General features: G+C 40.1%; 1 long non-coding RNA gene across 6 annotated transcripts in view; it reads right to left on the bottom strand.

The window, feature by feature from the left end:
- LOC141579562 (uncharacterized) overlaps positions 1-21,500 on the bottom strand; it is a 51,488-nt gene that overhangs the window by 13,322 nt on the left and 16,666 nt on the right. For 2 of the 6 annotated variants that reach the window (XR_012511155.1, XR_012511156.1), the window contains exon 1: positions 279-10,154. The exons of 1 other annotated variant lie outside the window; for it this stretch is intronic. This is a non-coding gene — a long non-coding RNA (uncharacterized LOC141579562). Of the gene's footprint in view, positions 1-278; positions 10,156-21,500 lie in introns of those variants that run through there. 3 more of the 6 variants (XR_012511153.1, XR_012511154.1, XR_012511152.1) reach the window with 3 other exon arrangements.

Here is a 21,500-nt window from a genome sequence, read left to right as displayed (position 1 = left end):
GGTTCTGGGACGTTCACAAAGGTTCCTACAGGCAGCAGTCCCTACCAGTGGAGGGAGAGATGGAGAGATTCTAAATCAAAACAAATAACAGGAATAAGAAACAGGAAAAGACTTCATGTAAAGTAAGTAGCTAATGTAGAGTTCCTTAAATTCATCTATGGAAAGTAAGTATATAGACAAAAAATATTTTCCTCCTCAGAATTGTGAAAAGTGAAGCTGAAGAAACCAAAGCATGCTAGAATGGGGGAACCGTCCATGGCCAAGCCAATTTCACTCACATCTCATGCTTCTGAAAAGATGCTGTGGGAAATTAAGGCAGGCGATGATTGTTAATTCTTGTGTAGCAAAAGTTTCAGCCGTTTTCCAATTCTGCCTCTTCCAGAAATCATTTGCAAATACTTCTTTTATTCCTCCTCCTGATCTGTGATTGCCAGTGATTGAAGTGAACTCAGAACAGGTAAATCAGGATGCCGAGTGGGGTGGCCCACACCTCTGTGTTTCTTAAAAGCCCCTGAGGTGACTGTAATGTGCTGTCAGGGTAGCAGGACGATGACCAAGATCATCTATTACTGAGAAAGAAGCAGGGAGAGAAACACCTAACACAAAAAAGGTCAACATATTTTTCCTATTCACACACAGGTTCAGTCTTGATCAAAGAAAGAAACAAAAACTACAATGTGAATGCGAAATTATACACTAATTTTGCATACATCTTTCCATTGAAAGTTCCACATAATCCACAGAGCTCTGCCAAGAAAGCAGAATAAATTTTTTCTTTTCTATTTTTATTTTTCTATTTTTATTTATTTATTTATTTCTGTAAATTGTATTTCCCACTTAAAGAATGCTGAGGCTCAGTGATGCCTAGTGACTTGCCCAAGGTCACACAGCTAGAAAGCAGCGAAGTCCTTTTAGGCTCTGAAATCCATGCTTTTTCAGTCGCATGTGCACCATGGACAGTGCTCCTTTTTTTGGAGGGGGGTGGGAAATGCCCTTCTCATGGCCCGGTTCAGCACCCAAAGCCCAGTGCCTCCTCTATCATTGGCCCTCTTTCCATGACGCTCTCTGTAATCAAGGTTAGTCGTTGACATTTTTGTAGCATTCACTGGCATACCTCAATACAAATGAGCAATGATATGTGGAGAAAGTGAAAATCAATGCCACTGATTAAGAAACTGTCCCCTAATTTGCCTGCCTGACACTCAGCTTTAAAAGATGCATGAGAAGAAAATCTGTATCTGGATTGATTGCTTAGAAAGAAAATCCCTTTAAATGTGGGCATTTCTTTGGAACTGTTAAGATAAAAATGTCAATATTTACGACACTTTGACTCTGCGAAGCATGCGAATTCTCTTAATCCTCACAGCAGCTCCACACGAGATAGGTACTGTTCTTACACCTGCTTTACAGGTAAGGAAACAACGGCATAAAATGATTGGGTATTTTACCCTAAGTCATATTACCTCCTAATATTTGTCGCTGTCTCAGGAAGAGGGCCAGCTGGCTATGGCCCCTCCACCTCTCTCCCCCAAGTATCTCCTACACCGTGGATTATCAAATCTCTCCAAACCCCTGGCAAAAGGAAAAGTCTATTCCTTTCAGAATTCAAGAGTATTTTTTCCATAGCTTTGAAAAGTGACAAAAGTTTACTAGTTGGCTGATTGAGAGCCTTCTCTGATCTCACACAAGCCCTCGGTGAGCCTCACGCTTTAGAAAGCCCTGTTGTTACGCTGCGGGCCCGCCTCCCGGCAGCCATTCTCATACTATGATTGCTGTCATTTCTCTCCCCACTACTCTGTGCTCGTCTTCAGGGAGGGTCACGCCTTTTCATCTTTGCCCTCCAATGCCTCTCTCTGTGCCCATTCAGAGATAGGGAGGAATTAAATTCCAGTTCAAAAGATGGCTCTAGAACGTAGATAATGCACCAAGTTTAAGTTTTGAAACTAATTCTATAATCAAATTCCTTTAATGACAGGAAAGTCTAATGTAGGGAAAAAGTATATCCATATAATCATTAAATAAATTTGGGTTGGAGAACTTGATAACTCATCAGGGACAACTGACAAATAGGAAAGTAACTAAGGGTCATTTAAAAATACTTTTAATAATTTCAACTTTTTGGTAATTATCTAGGGAGGAAACAAAGAAAATCATGGACTCTTCAACTAATCAGCTCTTAAAGCATGTCTTTTCAATGTCACTGAAATTTAGATTTTTCATTCCCCAGCTTGTGTTTTATTTTAAAAGGCAAACAGTATGGGAATGTATAAAATTTTCAATTGCTTTTAAAATTAGGAACCAAGGACATACCTTTATAGCCAATAAACTGAATAACATGCATAATGAGAGAGGAAGTGGGAGAGAAAAAAGGCTAAGAAACCAAAAATACAAGGAAATGAGGAGGAGCTAGAATTCGGGAAAAGAAAAAACAGTGTAGAGGGATTATATAGAAGTCAGCCCCAGAGCAAGGGATGGGACAACGAGAGACAGTGCCACATCTCCTGTCCCCTTAATCCTCCCCAACTCAGCCACCCTCTCCATAGAATTCAAAATTCAGAGCCACATAAAATTTTATCTACTGTCTCGCTTGATAGATGAGCGTTTCCCCTCTCATTATATAAGAATATATCCCATTATTTCCAGTTTTCTGAGCTCTTCAGCCTCCAACTCCAGGAGTTTGAAGCTTATTTGGAACTATGCACAGCTCTCTCTCTCTCATTCTCGGTCAAGAGAACATCTCTGTAATAGAGCATTTTCCTGTAAAACAGAAATTCAATTTGTACTGTAAGAATTTTTAAAAAGTATGTATCTGCCGAAATCTGTTTTCTTATAAGAAAATATGGACAGGAGTCCATGTATTTTAGAAAATGTTTTCAGCTTCAAATAAAATTTAATCAAAGACTAGATGTGGCCTCTTGGCTAGAAGTCTACGTTTCTGAAATGCAGAAAAGGAGCTGCGTGCTGCAGTGAGTTTTGTTGGGAAGCCAAGACAAGGTACGACATTTGTGTGATCCGAGACAAAATGAAAATGCACGGCCCCTTGTTCACAAATTAAAAAGACTTACCGGTTGGTGAAAACAGGAGCATTCAACTAAGCACAAGGCCCTTCTTAGGGTTACGTCCTGTACCACTCACGGCACAGGTGCCACGCCCACGAGGAGCGTCTGCAGAGATGAGGGTGGCCGGCGGTCACCGTGCGCAAATGCAGGGATAGCCAGGGTGGTTTGGTGATGAGTGACTGTCTCAAGGTGTAGACAAGTCACAAGCTGCTGGTGGTGACCAAGCTTGTTATTGGAAACGAGTGTAGGCAAGAAAGATGAAGAGAAGAAAGAAAGGTTAACAAGGTGACTTGACACTTTGCCAGCCAACATTCAGCCAGGAGTCGTACCCAGAGACCACAGAGTGACCATTCGTGTTTAGTGGCATCTCTTTCTTTTCATCAAAACTGATAATAGCCACAGTGGCTGAACTGCACTCAGCCACAAGAACTTCCCCAAATAGTGGTACATGTGCTGCATGAAGGAGGGAACAAGAGAGCCTTAGAGATTAGGAAGCAAGATAAAATACCATGGATAGCCAAGGATTTCTGTGCTTTTCAATTAAGCATAATTCTCTTCTAATTTAGCCTATTTGTTGGAAAGGAGTGAAGGAAACAGTAAGCCTTATAATCTCCGCCTGACCCCCCTTAGTTGGAGGGCCATTGTGAGGGTCACTGGCAGTAAGACGTGCTCCAGGACCCGATCAGCTACAACCGCCACTGCGACTGGAGGCTGGTGTTCAGTCCGGAAAGTTCTGGAGTCACAAGACAAAGACTGGCATATACGGACCAGCTTCATAACTTACTACTTGTGACCCTGAAGCAACTCGGATCCCCTCTGACCCTCCGTTTCCTCTTCTACGAAATAGAAATAACACCTTCCTATTTAACTCAAAGTGGGATCATGGGCACTGGGATTTAACTGTAAAGCATCGTACAAATTTAAGGCATTATCATAAAAAGAACTGGGCACTGCCAAGGTCACCTCTGAAGCTAAAGAATTAAAGCTCAGAGCCATAAAACTCCAATCTCTCGGAGATTAACAACAGACGATGAAGTTGTATTTCAGACCTACGAAAGGAAAGATCTATGCCCATAATTACAGAGGTAAATGGCAGCATAAATAAAGCGTTTCCTTGAGTGCTTTTGTTTATCCCCTTGTGTTTGATCCAGATGGTCATCTACACTTTATCAGCAGGAGTTCAAGCAAAAGGTACAGGAAACCTTGTGTGGGAAAGGCAGCCGACCAATGTTTTCTCTCGTGGTGCCTCACGTAGACCAGACCTTGTCAAGCAGAGTAAGCACATTTTTTCCCTGCTCCCTGGCAAAGAAGCTGAGCTGCAATCCCCAGGAGTCTTTTTAGACTCAGTATTTACCCTCGAGGTAATTTTAAGGCCTCTCTCCACCTCCTCTCCACCCATACCCTCTTCTCCACCATCTCTCATCAACCCTCCCTCTGCACCTGCACTGAGCCATTAACAAGGAGAAGTGATGTTGTAGGCTGAGAACAAACTGGACCACTGTATTCGGGCCTGGAAATTTAATGAGAAGAAGGAAAAAGCTGCAGATCAACAGGGGTGATAAGAAAGATATACATGGAACCGATTCCTGTTCTCCCAGAAGGGCCCACAGTAAAGGAAGGTTAGGCTTACCTATTTATCCCCGCTACTGGCCTTCGATACGAAAGCAGAGAATTATTAACAGTCACCCAATTCATGGAGGAAGAAATCAAGCCCAAATTTGATGACAATGCCCTTGCTATAAATCCATGTGTGCATCTTTTTTTCTTTCTTTCTTTCTTTCTTTTTTTTCTTGATTGCTTTTAAAAGTCCATGTGTGCATCTTTTCCAAAGTGGCATCTGTGTCTCTCTTAAGGACATGGTTGTGTTTGTGGAGTTAAACCTTGGCTATCATCGTTTAGAAAACTAATGATTACTGGTAGGATGCCCAAAAGCCAAAAAGATCATTTCAGACCTTTTAGGTAGTAAAGCTACACCTGCTACCAGATCTGTGCCTGTTACCTTGAGAATTCCAGGTGCAACGTCTATGCTGGTCTTACACAGAGAGTGTGGAGTTGAAATTTCAGAGTCACTGAAGAGGAAGCCCTGAAAGTTCTTTAACAATGAACAGAGCTCATGGTTCCATAGGTGCCAGAGAAAATGCTCACTTACATTTGAAAATCACATATCAGTTGGAAAGGCCTGGCTTGGCAGCAGTTGAATCTCTCTGCTCAGTACCACGTCCTCTGTGTTGCCGCCCAGAGCCAGTCACGGTTCCCTCTCAGCCCTGCCCCTTATACACAGGCCTGTCACCGTGTGTTCCCTCCACGTTGTAACTGCTTGTTTACATGACGGAATCTTTATTATAAGTTCTTCGCGGACAAGGACTGGGTCTTTCGTGTTTGTTCACTCGTGTCTCTCCAGTGCCAGTTGATGCAGAGCAGATCTAGAACATGTTAAGTGAAAGAGAGCTGGGATGTCCAGAAGACCTCATCAAGGGAAGTGTAGATACCAAATTATATGTCACGTGTTGTCCCGCTGTCAATTAGGGACCCTTGGAGTGTCGTGTTCAGCCTTGGCTACCATATTTTAAAACACCGGGAAGTGAGAATTTGTTCACTGCTGGTGATCAAGATGAGCAGTGGAGACGGGAGATGCTTGGCAGGATCTGGAAACCGTGTCAAATGAGGAACAAATGAAAGAAATGGGAATGATTAACTGGACTAAAAGCATGGTTCTTCTCTTTAGATATTTGAAAAGCTGTCAAGTGGAAAAGGTAGTTCCATTCGTTCTGTATTACCCCCAGAGGGCAAATTAAGGTCAATGATTATAGAGAGAAGCAGATTTTAGCTCACCAAAAGAAAAACAGAACTCGTCAGCAATGGCAGGAAAAGAGTGAACTTTCTGACATTGAAGTAACAAAAGCAAGATGGCTGAATCAGGCTGCTAGGATCTCTTCCAAAGTAGAGTTTCTAATTTGCTGCATAAGAAACACAAATACCCCTGGGCTCTCATATATGGAATCACATCAGGGAGTAATTGATATTAGCTTCTTTCCTAGGCACCAGTTTTAATAGTTGGAAGAACACAGGAGACAGCACAGAGCTCCTGAAGCTGGAGAAAGTCTCCAAGAGGCAAGAGAAGACTTTTAGTTCTGAAGATACGTTTTCATGTGTGGTTTTGACTACTGCCTCTCCGAGTCACAGAAAGCTGGAATGAGGAGGGTATTTAAAAAAAATTATGGAATTTTGGGGAAAGGCACATCTTTTTGAAAGTTAATACTCAAAAGATCTGCAATTACACATCTATTTTCTCGTTTGGTTTACAATTGACAGAACAGAGGAGTCCGTGAAATTGAATGACACTTCACATTGATAAACATTTCTGAAACAGTATGGTAGCAATTTGAGGAACACATTATACTCTCAAGCTGCATAAAGAGCAAAGAATATGCTCTTTAATGCTTAATTTTAATAATGATCTTACTTGTTACAAATACAGCACTTCACAATGAAAGCCTCAATGTGTTTTAGTCCAGTAATATGATAAGACACAGCTTGTAAAAATGAGAATTGAGTTTAACTATGTTCTCGTGTTTTATTTTCCATTTATCATGTGAATTGCTCCTAAATAAGATTGCCTTACTTCATTAATTTGCATAATTACCGAAATATAGCATGGGATTCCAAACAACAAACTCCTGATAATATCATTTCAGATTTACTGTGACATTATTCTGAAAATGACAAAAATTGATACACAATTAAGTTAAAAAGTAAAAGTATATAAGCTAATTATGTTCCTTTTGAGTCTTCCAAATATAAAGAGGTTATCTGTGGCAGAAAAACAAATGTTTGCACTCAGATACCGAACAGCTTGAAAACCAGAGAACAATTGGTGAGAACTGTATTGTTTTAAGGTAACAATAAGTCTGATTTTGACCAAGGAGGAGCCAGGTGGAGTTTTGTTTTCGTGTTTATTTTTTTAATTGAATCAAGACCCTTGAAGAAAGATGAGAAAAGTTTTCCATCAAGATTTAAAAATACCTGTTCAGATGTATTTCCGGTTCTCTAATAGCAGCCGAGCAAATGAGTCTGATGGGGTCTGGCCCTAGTCAGAAAATCCCAATGTGTTGTTTGATTTCAGATCTTCAGCAAGTGCAGACATTTCACTCGGCTCCATCTCCAAACTGTGGGCAAGATAGAAAATGCGGACACGGAGAAAAAGCTGCAAACTATTAGCGATGAGACACTCTTCCAGAAGCCAAGAAGGAAATGCTCCTCTTTGGACTGGAGGCTGTTGAAAGTCGATGAAGTTCCCTGACGGAATAAAGCCCGTGGTCTGTGGAGGGCCAGCCGATCAACAGGGGTTCCGAACATGCCAAGACGACAGCAGAGCAACAGCCGAGATGAAAAAGACACCCTTCCCCCTGCCTCCCACATCCTCTTATTCATCATTTTAAACTGAAAGCTCGGACGCAGCGGTCCCACTTAAAACACAGCTTGTTTCCCTAAAAGAAGCTTGCAGCTGGAAAAGGGGCGCATTACCATTCTGTGGTCCTTTCCTTTCAGTCGTGATTTGAGCACATCTATGACTTTTATGAGCAAGGAGCCTGGTGACTGAGGGATAAAACATTAACTACCAATGTTTGCATTTGCTGTGGAATCTTGGTAGAATCTTCTTTTTCCCCTTGATGAACCAGCTGACACTGATCCTCTGAAGAAGAAGGATCTCTGTGTGGTTTCACACACCCCGGTTCCCAGTCCCCCAGCAGATGAAGAATATTCTTTGTCTGCAGTTGGGTCAAAACACGTTCCCTCCAGCTGTGGGGAATCTCGCTGGCTGGGTGAGGGAATGGGGCCTCTTTTGCAGGAGTTATTAACATGCGCTGTAAGTGTGTTGGGTGGCCTGAGGCCAACAGCTGGATGGAGAAGGCAGGTTCTGGGCCAGATGAGACTCTCTGCTTTCAAGTCTCCCATGTTGTGCACACACACAGAAACACACGCACACAAGCATGCACGCACGTGTGCACACACGCACACGATCAGCTAGGGAATGTTAAACAGCTCCAGATTTATTTTTTAATATGAACTGAAATGTCTAGTGCAGCTGAGAGGGTTGGCAGAGCCAGGCAAGCCTGCTCCTCCCCACCACAGGCTGGAGGCACCCAGCCCAGGCCTAAGAGCTGCTGGCATTCCACAGAGATGAAGGGCTTGGAAAGGCATGCCTGGCAACTAGGCCAGGTGATGGGGAAACGAAGAGAAAAAAACACAGCAACTTGGGCCATCCCAGCCTCTGAGTGATCACCTAGTCAAACTCCCACTTTTTAAGAAAAGAAAACTGCAGCCCAGAGTCCACAGCGAATCAAAGATAGAACCAGAGTCAGGACCTACATTTCCAAATGAGGACCAGATAAAGGCCTTCGGAGATTCTAGTAATTTCTAAAAAGATTAGGGTGACAGCCCCATATGTCATTCAATAGAGAAACGTTAAGGAAAGTCTGAGGTACTATGAGGTTCTGACATTTCCCAGGAGGAGTCATTTTAAATGCCTTTTTGGAAATATTTCCTATCAAATGCTTTCAGAAATATTTTGCCCCATCATTAGATTCTTTCGCCTCCTGGTGTTCTGAGCCTAAGCTTATCCTGTCTGCTGGGAGTTCAGCTCTGCTCTGACCCCAGGTCTGAGCAATCCCATTCCACTGTAACCCTCCTCGTTATCCACCCTTGAGCCATGGATCACCTGGGCTGGCCAGTCACCTCCTCCAGGATGCATCCAGGGAGTTCCCAGCCTCTCCTTGAAAGCTCCAGTGAGGACAACACACTGTCTCCTGGGACAGTTTGTCCCATCTCTGGACAATGGCTCTGACTATTAGAAAGCTCTTTCTTGTATTAATTTGGAGTTTGTCTGGCTCTAGCTTCTACCTAGTAACATTGGACCCTGAGATTAATGTACAGAACTTTACATTCATTATATTGAGTTTTGTTTATTTAAAAAAAAAAACCCACAAAGATCGTTGTTGATCTTATTTACCATATTTACCATCCCTCCCAACTTGGATTCAGCCACCAATATAACCATCTCTCCATTGTCATGATATGTATCTCTAACAAAAAGGCAGGTAAAGAGAAAACCAGGAAACATATCAGTGCTTGTCACTTTCAATATATTTTTAGGTAAACATTGATCTTCTAATCACCAGCCCTTGGGTAAAGTTTTGCAGAAGTCATGAAGGCATCTATTACAGTACCTATTAGGAGACTGTTCAGGTGTGACTGTCCCCAAGAGCTGAAATCTCCACCTTTGCCTTCTGTGTCTAGTACAGTGCCTGGCCCATAGAACATGTTTCATAAAGACTGTGAACCAATGAATATTTTCTTGGGGATCCTGTTCAGGTAACTAGTGATCACTCTTCATCTACTAAGACATAAAACCTAACACCTTAACACTTATATGTGGAATCTAAAAAATAAAACGATACAAATGAACTTATTTACAAACCAGAAATAGATTCACTAGAAATAGTCATAGAAACAACTATGGTTACCAAAGGGGAAGGGGTGCAGGGGAGGGATAAATTAGCAGTTTGGGATTAACATATACACACTACTATATATAAAGTAGATAAACAACAAGGGCCTACTGCATAGCACAGAGAACTATATTCATGTGCTTGTAATAACCTATAATAGAAAAGAATCTGAAAAAGAATATATGTATATATGTATATGTGTAACTGAATCACTTTGCTGTATACCTGAAACTAATACAACATTGTAAATCAACTATACTTCAATTAAAAAAAAAAGTATGGCTAATATAAAGCTGTAGCCCCACCCCTTCCTAAACATTCAAGAATTTAAATGATAAGTGTGATATTCTAAGGGATATCTTTGAATTTTCTCCACTTTAAAAAAAAATGTAAATTATTTCCAAATGTCAGTGCTATAACCATTATTAGTAACTGCTTGCAAGTAATTTACTTGCAATATACCTTTCAACTATGTCACAGCTCCAAGGCCAAGAAGAATTGACATAGAATGTATTTGGCCTAGTCCAGCTGGCTTTGAACAGGCACTCCATCAACAGAAAGAGAATTCTGTGTGTTTTAAAAGCAATAAGATGTAAACAAGATGAAGCAACTTGCTCCCCCACTTCTGCTGTTTTGCCAATAGATATTGAACTTCTGTCTGTTTAAAGAACCACTGTGTTTAGCTCCAGGATAAGAGGTGGGGGGAGAGGATGAGGAAAACTTTATCAAGTAGTTCATGGCTAGAGAATCAAAAGGCACATAATAATATCAGGAAGTGCAATAAACCCATAGTCATATTAATTTGACTTGAATGCATTCATGCATGTACGCAGGAGGAAGGGCTGGTGGGATTTGGAAAGAGGTTTTGACATGAGATGAAGGCAGGTGAGAGCTACCTGGAGGTAAGGGCTAAGGGTTCTAGAGGAGCTGAGTTTTGAAGCAATGTTCTGGAATGATGGAAAGACATACATTTAAAAAGGAAAGTGCATGGCATTCTGGGCAGTGACATTCTTGATCAGGCATAAAGGTGAAAATAAGAGTCAGGAAGCAGTAGTCTGGGAGAAAGATAAGGGGAGGGTAAGGTGACCAGGGCCTAATTCCAGTTCTGTTAATAACCAGCCATCTGATTTAGTCAATCTCTGTCTGCCTTTATCTGAAAATAAGGGAGTAAATGAGATAGTCTTTCCCAAAAAATTCTTTAAGTGTGTAATTTGCTTTTAGGAAAGTAAGAAGCAAGTTAACTTGACAAACCAGAGTGTTAAGGTTGAGTTACAAATGAAAATTAGATTGGAAAGATGGACTGTATGATTGGCAGTAGGTGAAGACACGTGCATCAGATTTAAGGATCAATGGGTAGCCACTGTTGGTCCTTGAGCAAAAATGACAAGATTAAAACACCTGTGGAATATGGTCAAAGAAAATTGCCCAAGAGGACTTTCAACATAACTGTAGTCAATCCTAGACTTTTTTAAAGAGACTCACAAAAGTTACATTTCCAGCTACCCAAATGAGGGTGGTGGTAATTAAATTATCAATTATTTTATTCTTTTTATGGCTGAGTAGTATTCCACTGTATAAATATACCACAAATATCATATGATATCACTCATATGTGGAATCCAAAAAAAGAGAAACCAAGAGGACACAAATAAATGTATCTACAAAACGGAAACAGATTCATAGACATAGTAAACAATCTTATGGTTACTGGGGGAAAGGGGTGGAAAAGGATAAATGAGAGTTTAAGATTTGTGAATATTAACTAGTATATGTAAAATAGATAAACAACAAGTTTATTCTGTTAATATAGAGCAAAGTGGATTGAAAAGGGATTTGAAGAAATCATGACTGAAAACTTCCCAAACTTAAAAAAAGAATTAGATATCCAAGTACAGGAAACACAGAGGGTCCCCAACAAGAAGAAAATAGACCTACACCAAGATATATAATTAAGATGACCAAGTTTAAAAATAAAGAAATGATGCTAAAGGCAACAAGAGAAAAACAAAGAATTAATTACAAAGGAACACCCATAAGGCTTTCAGCTGATTTCGCAACATAAACATTGCAGGCAAGAAGGGAGTGGCAAGATATATTCAAAGTTCTGAATGAGAAAAAGCTACAACCTAGGATACACTATCCAGCAAGGCTATTCTTTAGAATAGAAGGAAAGATAAAGAATTTCAAAGACAAATACAAACTTTAAAAATTCAGCAATACTAAACTTATGCTAAAAGAAATATAGAAAGCTCTTCTCTAAATAGAAAAGAAGCAGGAATAAGAAAACCATAACTGGAAATGTGTAACTACAATGAGTTGCAATAGAATAAACATGAAAATGTAAAACAGAACATCAAAATCATTAAAGGTGGGAGAGGGAAGCAAGAAAATATAGATTTTTTTTTCTTTTTATCTTTTTTTTTCTTTTTTAGGATGTGTTTGAACATATGACTAATAGTTTAAAGCAAACAGATATAGTAATGGATTAATATACTTGAAAAACAGGGTAACCACAAATCAAAAGCATACAATAGAGTCACAAAAACCAAAAAGAAACCACAATAATACAAAAGAAACTTATCAAACCACAAAAAGAAAAAGAAAGAAACAAAGAGGAAATATCAAATCAACTGGAAAACTAAGTTCAAATTGGTAATAAACATACATCTATCAATAATTACTACAAATGTCAATGGACTAAATGCTCCAATCAAAAGATATAGAGTGGCAGACTGGATAATAAAACAAGAATCTACAATATGCTGCATACAAGAGACTCACTTTAGGGTGAAAGACATGCATAGATTGAAAGTGAGAGAGAATGGAAAAAGATATATCATGCAAATGGAAACAACAAGAAAGCAGGAGTAGCAATATTGATTTCAGACAAAATAGACTTTAAAGAGTAGCAATATTGATTTCAGACAAAATAGATTTTAAAGATAAAGAAAGATAAAGAAGGATACTATATAATGATTAAAGGAACAATACAAGATGAGGATATTACACTCATTAACATATATGCACCCAAAATAGAAGCACCTAAATACATAAAGCAAATACTAGCAGACATAAAGGGAGAAATTGACATAAAGGGAACACAGTCACAGTAGGAGACTTAACACCCAATTAACATCATTGGACAGATCTTCCAGACAAAAAGTCAATAAGGCTATGGAGATACTAAATGACACAATAGAACAGTTGGATTTTGTTGATATTTTTAAGACACTGCATGCCCTCAAAACAGAATATACATTATTTTCTAGTGCACATGGAACATTTTCTAAGATAGATCATTTACTCCGGCACAAAAGAAGACTCAACAAATTTAAGAGATTAGAAATTATTTGAAGCATCCTTTCTGATCACAATGCCATGACTAGAAATCAACCACAGAAAAACAAAGGAGAAAAAAAATGACAGCATGGAGATTAAACAACATGCTATTAAAAAAACCCAATGGGTCAATGATGGAATCAAAGAAGAAATTAAAAAATACTTTGAGACAAATGACAATGAAAACACAACCACACAAAATCTATGGGATGCAGCAAAAGCAATTTTAAGAGGGAAGTTCATAGAGATACAGGCCTTCCTCAAAATACCAGAACAATCTCGGAAAATAACTTAACCTATCACCTAAAAGAATTAGAAAAAGAAGGACAAACAAAACCTAGTCAGCAGAAGGAAGGAAATAATAAAGATCAGGGAGGAAATAAATGAGATAGAGATTTTAAAAACAGAAGAAAATCAATCAGACCAAGAGCTGGTTTTTTGAAAGAGTAAACAAAATTGACAAACTTCTAACCAGGCTCACCAGGAAGAAAAGAGAGGAAGCAAATAAACAAAATAACAAAGGAAAATGGAGAAATTACAACCAACACCACAGATATACAAAAAAACCATAAGACAATACTATGAACAACTATGTAGAAACAAATTGGATAACCTAGAAGAAATGGACAAGTTTCTGGAAACATACAGTCCACCAAGACTGAATCAAGAAGCAATAGACCACTTGAACAGACCAATCACTAGAAATGAAATAGAATCAGCAACTTAAAAAACCTCCCTACAAACAAAAGTCCAGGACCAGATGGCTTCACTGGAGAATTCTACCAAACATACAAAGAAGAAATTCTGGTCCTTCTCAAGCTCCAAAAGATTGAAAAGGAAGGAGTACTTCCAAACTCATTCTATGAAGCCACCATCACCTTGATATCAAAACCAGACAAAGCAACTACCAAAAAAAAAAAAAATTACAGACCAATATTCCTGATGAACATAGATGCAAAAGTAGCTGGTTGCTATATATTTCTTAATACTAACTCGTTGGCATTGCTCTTATGGTTCACAAGCCAGAATTTAGCCTTGTTTTTAAGAGTATATGTGTCCATATCCATATCAATAAATAAATGCATATTCTTAATCTGTTCCATTGTCTCATCTTCAACCTTGCATCTTACCAATCAATTACCTCCTTGAGAACATTAGAACTGCTGTAGTTACCCCATTTTCCTAATTAATCATTGGCCAGTTTGTTTAGGGGTGTGAAAGCTCATTGTGGTTTGAAGAGTCCTTTGGAAGCTTACCTAATGCCTTGAATGGAAGCAGAAAGGACCAGGTGATTCCCTGAGTCTAATAGCATCTATCCCTGCAGAGGATGGAACTCCCTGGAGATGCAGAGGAGACCCGGCTCTCCTTAGACAGCCATCTGAGGCTCCCGTGCACCCAGCTTTCCAAAATTTGAGGTAAATTTCTGAGCTACAGTATTAAATCAAGGATACAGGAAGAGGAGGTTAAAGAGTTAGTTTAAAGAAGGGTTTAAAGGATGCAAGTGAACGAGGCTTGCTCTAGCAGACAAGATGCTTGTAAGATTTCTTTCAAAAGAAATGTTCTCCAGCCTCTCAAAGCTCATATTCAAACTGTCCACTTGGAAGAAAATACACATTGCTCTAGTTTCAGGGTGCCTGTGTGTCTTCCTCATGAATATAGAGCTCAGATTAGTGTTATTTGTGGATTAAATGTAGCTTTGAAGCTGCTCAGACCTCGTGGGATTTTCTGGATCAGAGACTGAAACTAGGATTTACCCCTGACAATAGTTATTTATGAAATCAAAATGGCCACTCTGATTTGTCTCCATCCTAAATTGCACTGTAACTTGGAGAGCAAGGAGGAGGTGGTAGGAATGTCAAAGGAAGTGAGGAGAATGAAGGACACATTTCATTATCCATAATTTCTCTCCAAAAAGCTGGTCAGATTTCTCTTCACTTCCCTGAGTCCCAAATCAACACTTCAAATGAGCCCCTTGGAAAGCCAGGGCTGGAGCTCAATTCTCCTCACAATAATATCCTTAGTAACTAAAAATGTTTTATCTACATTTATGTTTTGCCAGCCCAAAAAGTTGGTTTTGGAATAAGAATGGGTGGGTTTATCTTTCTTTTTTCCTCCATGAGATTTTTCTGGTGAAGCCATACTTTTGGTCTGTAGAGTTTGTTTTTTTTTTTTTTTAAGAGCAAATGAGTTTTTAGAAGAATATCCCTCTAAAACCATCCTCTAGATAAAACTTAGAACCACAACCAAAGGAAGAATAACTTCCTGGAATGCAAAACAGGTGGGTTCCCATGGAGCGTTAGGGACGAGAGCCACATTGGGAAAAGGTTCAAGAGGAAACAAGAGACGAAGAAGTAGAGACATTGAAGCCATTTTGAGGAGTTTTCCCATAAAAGGAACAGGAAAAGGGAGTCAGAACCAAGAAGGGGTTCTAGGGTCAAGGAGGGTTGATTCATTTCTAGGATCAGAGATGTGCACAGGGGGAGGGTATAGCTCAGAGGTAGAATAAGTGCCTGGCATGGACAGGGTCCTGGGTTCAATCCCCAGTACTTCCATTAAAGATAAATGAATAAATACATAAATTAAAAAACCTAATTACCTCCCACCAAATGGAGATAATTTTAAAAATAAATAAAAATTTTGAAAAAGAGAGATCTATGCAAATGGGGATTACAAGCCAATGACAGCTGGTTTTGATTTTAAGCTATGGCCTTTGCATTCCAAACCTACCTTTCTATACTCTGCTTTTTTTTTTCAATTTGGGACTAAGACTCTGTAAACCATATCTTTCCATTTCTGATGGCTCTTTGTTGTGTTCTGTCATTAGGGGACTCCAGATGGAGTCTGGAAGGTTGGAGGAGGGGAAAAGGCTCTGATGCCTTCCTGTCTCCTGCTTTTCCATTAGCACCAGCCCAGCAGTGCTTCCTCACGCTGGCAGTGGCTTCCCCCAGTGGCAGCAATTGGTTCTACTGTCTGTTTTTTCCCTCCTCTCTAATATCAGAACCATGCAGGTGGCCCTTCCTTCTCCGTGGTCTGAGCCCCGGTTTTCAGGGCACCGGCTGGAGGTCCCCTCCTTCAAGCTTCTAAGCTCCAGAACCCCAGCCTCTTCCCTTTGTTCCCCAGCCCAAGGGCCTGTAGCTGCTGCCCTCAGCTTAGTGTCTCCTCAGTGTGCCTTCTCCTCTTTTCCATCTGTCAATAGCATTTAGCAGCTTTCCTAAAGTAAATTGTCTCGGTCAAAATGACTTGGTGGTTCACGTTGTTTTCTTGACAGAACCCTGACACAGAATCAGAGCGGGGATTTCAAGTCAAGGTTGGCAGAGATCAAAGCGCACACCCTGCCATCTGTATACCATACTGCCTTCCTGAAGAAATGGCCACCTCTTAACCTTTTAAAAATGTTTTAACAAAAACATAAGTGAGGGCTTACTCTGCACCAAACTAAAAAGCCTTACCAATACATCTGCTGATAATATTCCAGCCCTTTTCTTGCTTCTGTGTTTCTCCAGCCTCTTCCTGACAACACTCCATCTTTCCTCATGTCCTATCTCCTATTATAGTGTCATCTCCTCCTAGTGCCTTCATTCCCAGGTCACACTTTTCTTTCTCTTCCCCTTGTTCTTTGCAGTTCAGATCCCTGTCTCTACACCCTACGTTCTGTGATTGGCCTGAGAATAGAGAAGGTTGGTGTTCTCACCACTTTAGGAAACCTGTGCCCTGATCTGAAATTCACATTCTTGCAAAGAGCACTGAACTGAGTGTTGGAAGATGATAATCAAGTCCTCACTGAGCAGCAGACTCAGTCACATGCAGGATTAATACCGTCTTTCTGGCCCCGGTTTCCACAGCTACAGGGCGAGGAGGTCACAGGAGATGACCTCTGAGACCCTTCCAGAGTCAACATGTTGCTAGGTCAAAACTCTCAGACAGATGAGGCTTCCAGAACTTGCTTTTAGCTCTCTTCTTGATGCTGGGCGCTGCAGCTAATGGACTGTTACTCAATTTCCTAAAATAATATAAAATTCTATTGAATCGGTAACAGTCCTTTGATTTACCCTAAAGCTTTTGGCAGCCCTTAGAAACCATGCCATCTAATCTCTTCCATTCCCGACCTGGCTCCTTCTTGAAAAGTCTTAAATTCTATCTTTAGTTCACTGAACTCTAATTACTTTCCTCCTTTTCTTCATTGTTGCTTAACAGTCTTTATCCTTGGTTTCTCTTTTTAACTCATCCAATGCCCTCCTTTATAGAACCACTTTTTCTTGTCTTGATTTCTTAGGTATACCCACACACATCACAGAGGCTTCCTTGGAGTCCTAGAGAATGTGGTTATTTATTCATGTGGTGCGACTGGGCCTTCCTCTTGAGAAAGGGTGTCAAACAAGGGTTTCCGGGAATGTACGTGAGGCAGCTGCATAGTGGCCGAACCAAAATCCAGAGGCATGAAATCACATCCCGGCTTCTTCACTTATTAGATGATTTGGAAGTTCTTAAAAGGACTTGGAAAAATGACTTAATGTCTTTGACTTAAAATGTTCTTATCTAGATGCAGTAATATCTACCACAGTCACCTATTCAACCAACATCCGTGAGATGATCACAGACACCCCTGGAATGTATTCTCCCTGAGTGCTGAGGGCCTATGTGTGTACCTGCGGTCAGTGTAAAAGAGTACCACCAGGAGAGAGTCAGCTCTTTATTGCACCCACATAGACAGGGGAGCTTGTCTGTCTCAGTTATTTCACAGGGAAAATGCAGCTGATTCTTTGTAAAATGCTAGAAAATGAAGATTGATTTCCTGGGACTTCAAACCCAAGATATCCAGAGATGAACACGTCACCTTCCCTTGGAAAACCAGTTCCTCATCCTGTAATCTTTATCTGCTCCTCGCTCAGCTGGTTGGGCAAGCCAGAAATGAGGCATCACCCAGACTTCTAGCCTCTCTCTCATCACACTCATCCCAACCATCACCATGTCCTGTCAGTCATCAGACCTGTCCGTTTCTGTCCCTTATCTCTGCCATTGCCTGTCCTCCAGGTGAGGCCACCATCATCTCTCACCTGGATCACAGCAAAGCCTCCCAGCTGGTTCTACCTACGCCCATCCATTTTCCCCCAGCAGCCGACGGCCCTTCTGAACTGCAAACTGAGCCATCTCACTTTCTTCCTCACTTCCCCCAAGTGTCCTCAGAGTCAAGTCCAGCTATCCGGGCATGACTTCCAAGACTTCATGATTTCTCTTGCCTCAGCTTTTCACTTACAATTCTGTCTTTTAATTTTTATTTTTTTAATTGAAGTATAGTTGATTCACAATGTTTCAGCTGTATAGCAAAGTGATTCAGCAATATATATACACATACATATATATTATTTTTCAGATTCTTTTCCATTATAAATTATTACAAGATATTGAATATAGTTCCCTGCACTATACAGTAGGTCCTTGTTGTTTATCTATTTTATGTACAGTAGTGTGTATCTATTAATGCCAAATTCCGAATGTATCCCTCCCCACACTTTCTCCTTTGGTAACCATAACACTTACCATTCTTGGGCCAGTCCTGTGTATTTCCCATTGTCCTCACTCCCACCTTTCTGAGTGTCCTTCAGTTTGTCAGATAGCCCATGCTCTCTCTAGCCCCTACGCCTCCCCAGGTACCATTCACTTTCTCTGAAACACGCATGCCTCCTGCATCCTACCCCTTCTAACCTCCACTAAATCCAAGCTACCCTTCTCTCAGTTTAATGTCACTTTCTCTTACAAGCCCCCTCCTCAGCCCTGCTCCTAGCCATGTTTATTTGATGGCTTTGTTATATGCTTTGGAAAGTGTCAAAACACTTATGACACAGTATTGTGATTGATTGTTCATTTGTCTGTCTTCACCTGTAATACGTGATCCAAGACAAGGAAGCAAATTGTCTTCTTCTTCATTGTTTCTCCACAGCCTAGCAAGAACCTGGCATATCGTAGGTACTCCATAGACACATGGTGTTATCAAGAGTCTTAATTAAGGTAGGCTGGCGTCTGTCCATACAAAGCTATGAAAAGCAGAGTGTCTATTATCATTGGCTGTGTTCACAATCAGCCACTAATACAATGATTTGATAATAGAGACAAAGTAATTTGTACAGAGAGAACCATCTATTCTAATTTTTATTGAGGTAAAATTGACATACAACATTATACTACTTTCAAGTGTAAAACACAATGATTCAATATTTGTATATATTGCAAAACGATCACCACAAGAAGTCTAGTTAACATCTGTCACCATACACAGTTACAGAATTTTTTAAATTTGTGATAAGTTTTAAGATTCACTCTCCTAGCAATGTTCAGATATACAATACGCTGTTATTAATTATAGCCCCCCATGCTGTACATTATAGCCCCATGACATTTATTTTATAACTGGAGGTTTGTACGTTTTGATCACCTTCACCCATTTTGTCCACACCCCAACACCCCTCCTCAGGAAACCACCAATCTGTTCCCTGTATCTATGAACTTGGTTTGTTTGTTTTAGATTCCTTATGTAAACAAGATCATATGGTGTTTTTCTTTCTTTGACTTATTTCACTTACTATAATGGCTTCAAGTTCCATCTATGTTATTGCAAATGACAAAATTTAGTTCTTTTTTATTCTTTTAGTTTTTAATTACATGTACGTGATTTTAAGCCTCACATAAAAATGCATATTCTGAATGTACTCAATTTAATTTCAGTTTTACAACAAAAGCATCCAGGGGTGTTAAATAGTCCCACAGAGTTTTTGCCTTGATAATATCATCAAGACCGTGAGGCAAACTTCAAAGAAGAGAAAGATCCTCGCATTGATTTACTTTATGTGTATATTTTAAAGCACAGGACTAACTGACACCAAGGGGCAGTGCATTAGCATTTTTGGTGGACATGAAGGGACCTTTCACAGACACAGTACTGAGTTACTTAGGACTGTATTGAGTTTCCAAGCACATTGCTCCTTGGTGATTTCTGGCTCTTAATGTATTGACTTTCTGCTTGAGCCAGAGCTTTCAGAATTCCACTTCTGCTAACACCATACCGGGTTACTCTATTTTATATAGTTCTACATTCTATACTGTTTCCAATGAGGAGACAGCCCGGGCAGTATGCACCTTCTTGAGAGACCCTATCTCCTAGATGGTGTATTCTTTGAAAAGAAAAAAAGCATATGGTAGCATCCAGTTGGTGTAAAATCTGTACTGAATGACTGATACAGCACATTTTCTGAAAACTGAGCTAGTCTGCTTATTGCTTCCTCTTGGGACATGGCTAACAGGCAGGTGACGTAAGGGGAAGAGTCAGCCTCTGAGCTGGACAGATGTGTGGGTTCTGATCCATCTGGCTCTGTTCCTTGGTCGCAGTTTGAACTTGTACAGGTTATGTGCTGAGTCTCAGCTTCCTTGTCTCCAAAATGAGTATAATGATATTTACCAAACAGGGCTCTATGCTGATTTAAAAACTTAGCCAGGTGGAGCTATCTAGGGAGGGTGGGAGTCGAATGATATTTATAAAAAATTATCCATATGCATCCCCCAGCTCCTCAGATAGGGGGAACTGGATGGATGTACAACACGCACGGAACTGAAAAGGTGCTGACTGGCTTCTCTGCCTTTCACTTTCTTTCCTCACCTCCCAACTACGCGCGATTAGAGTGAGCAGGTCGAGCTCCCTAACACTACAGGTGTGCCCACCGGGGCCTGGCGGTAAACAGCGATCTGAGGTGCTGTCCCACATCTGATAAACTGTAGGTGAGAAGAGGAGCATTCAGATAAGGTCTGGCTCCCTTTTAGCAAAAGGTGACGCGGACAGATCTTATAAACAGCTGTCATATTCAGAGGAAAATGTACCAAATCAGGAGAATGAACCCTGGGAAATCACTCTAAAGGATTAAATGTCTGCAAGATACAATTATCGACATCACTGGGAAAGGTGTAGAGCGAATGACATATATTGCACATTAATATATGTATGATATAGACACGTCTGTATAGGATATATATCGTACATAGCACTTAAATATATACATGTCGGTGCTCAATATATTGTATACCAAAGTAAAATGTGCCTTTGTCTTGGAGTTATCCTGACATCAACAGTTTGTCCAGACATAAGCAGACAAAAGGAAAGCAGTAGAGATAGTTTTATATTCATTTTTCTAATTTGGTTTACCATCCTGAATTCAAGTTACGAGCTAGACATTTTAAGTTGTTAATTTTTTAATTTGGGGCTACTTTTCATGGCACTTTGCCTTAGGATTATGGCTCAGGTTTTACTCTTATTCAGTGGGCGTCTTACTTCCCATTTTTTTGTCCTTTGTTTTATCTGCGGAGTGAAACAATCATCTATTAGAATTTCCCTTCAGTCCTGATAAGTCAAACCACTGCTTTAAGAAAAGCATCAGTGCTGTCGAATTCCCCTTCAGTGTGACAATGCTGAATTTTGCTTCCATCTTTTACAAATACTTAACCCTTTATTTTATGTTAAAAATTCTGGTTTTGTCAAAAAGTCTTTGGAATCAACCAAAAGTCTCCCACTGACCAAAGAAGGAATGGTAAACATACAATATAATCATTT

This window comes from Camelus bactrianus, chromosome 13 (genome assembly GCF_048773025.1).
Source record: "Camelus bactrianus isolate YW-2024 breed Bactrian camel chromosome 13, ASM4877302v1, whole genome shotgun sequence".
Classification (NCBI taxonomy): Eukaryota; Metazoa; Chordata; class Mammalia; order Artiodactyla; family Camelidae; genus Camelus; species Camelus bactrianus.
This window is presented reverse-complemented; position numbering and strand designations above follow the sequence as displayed.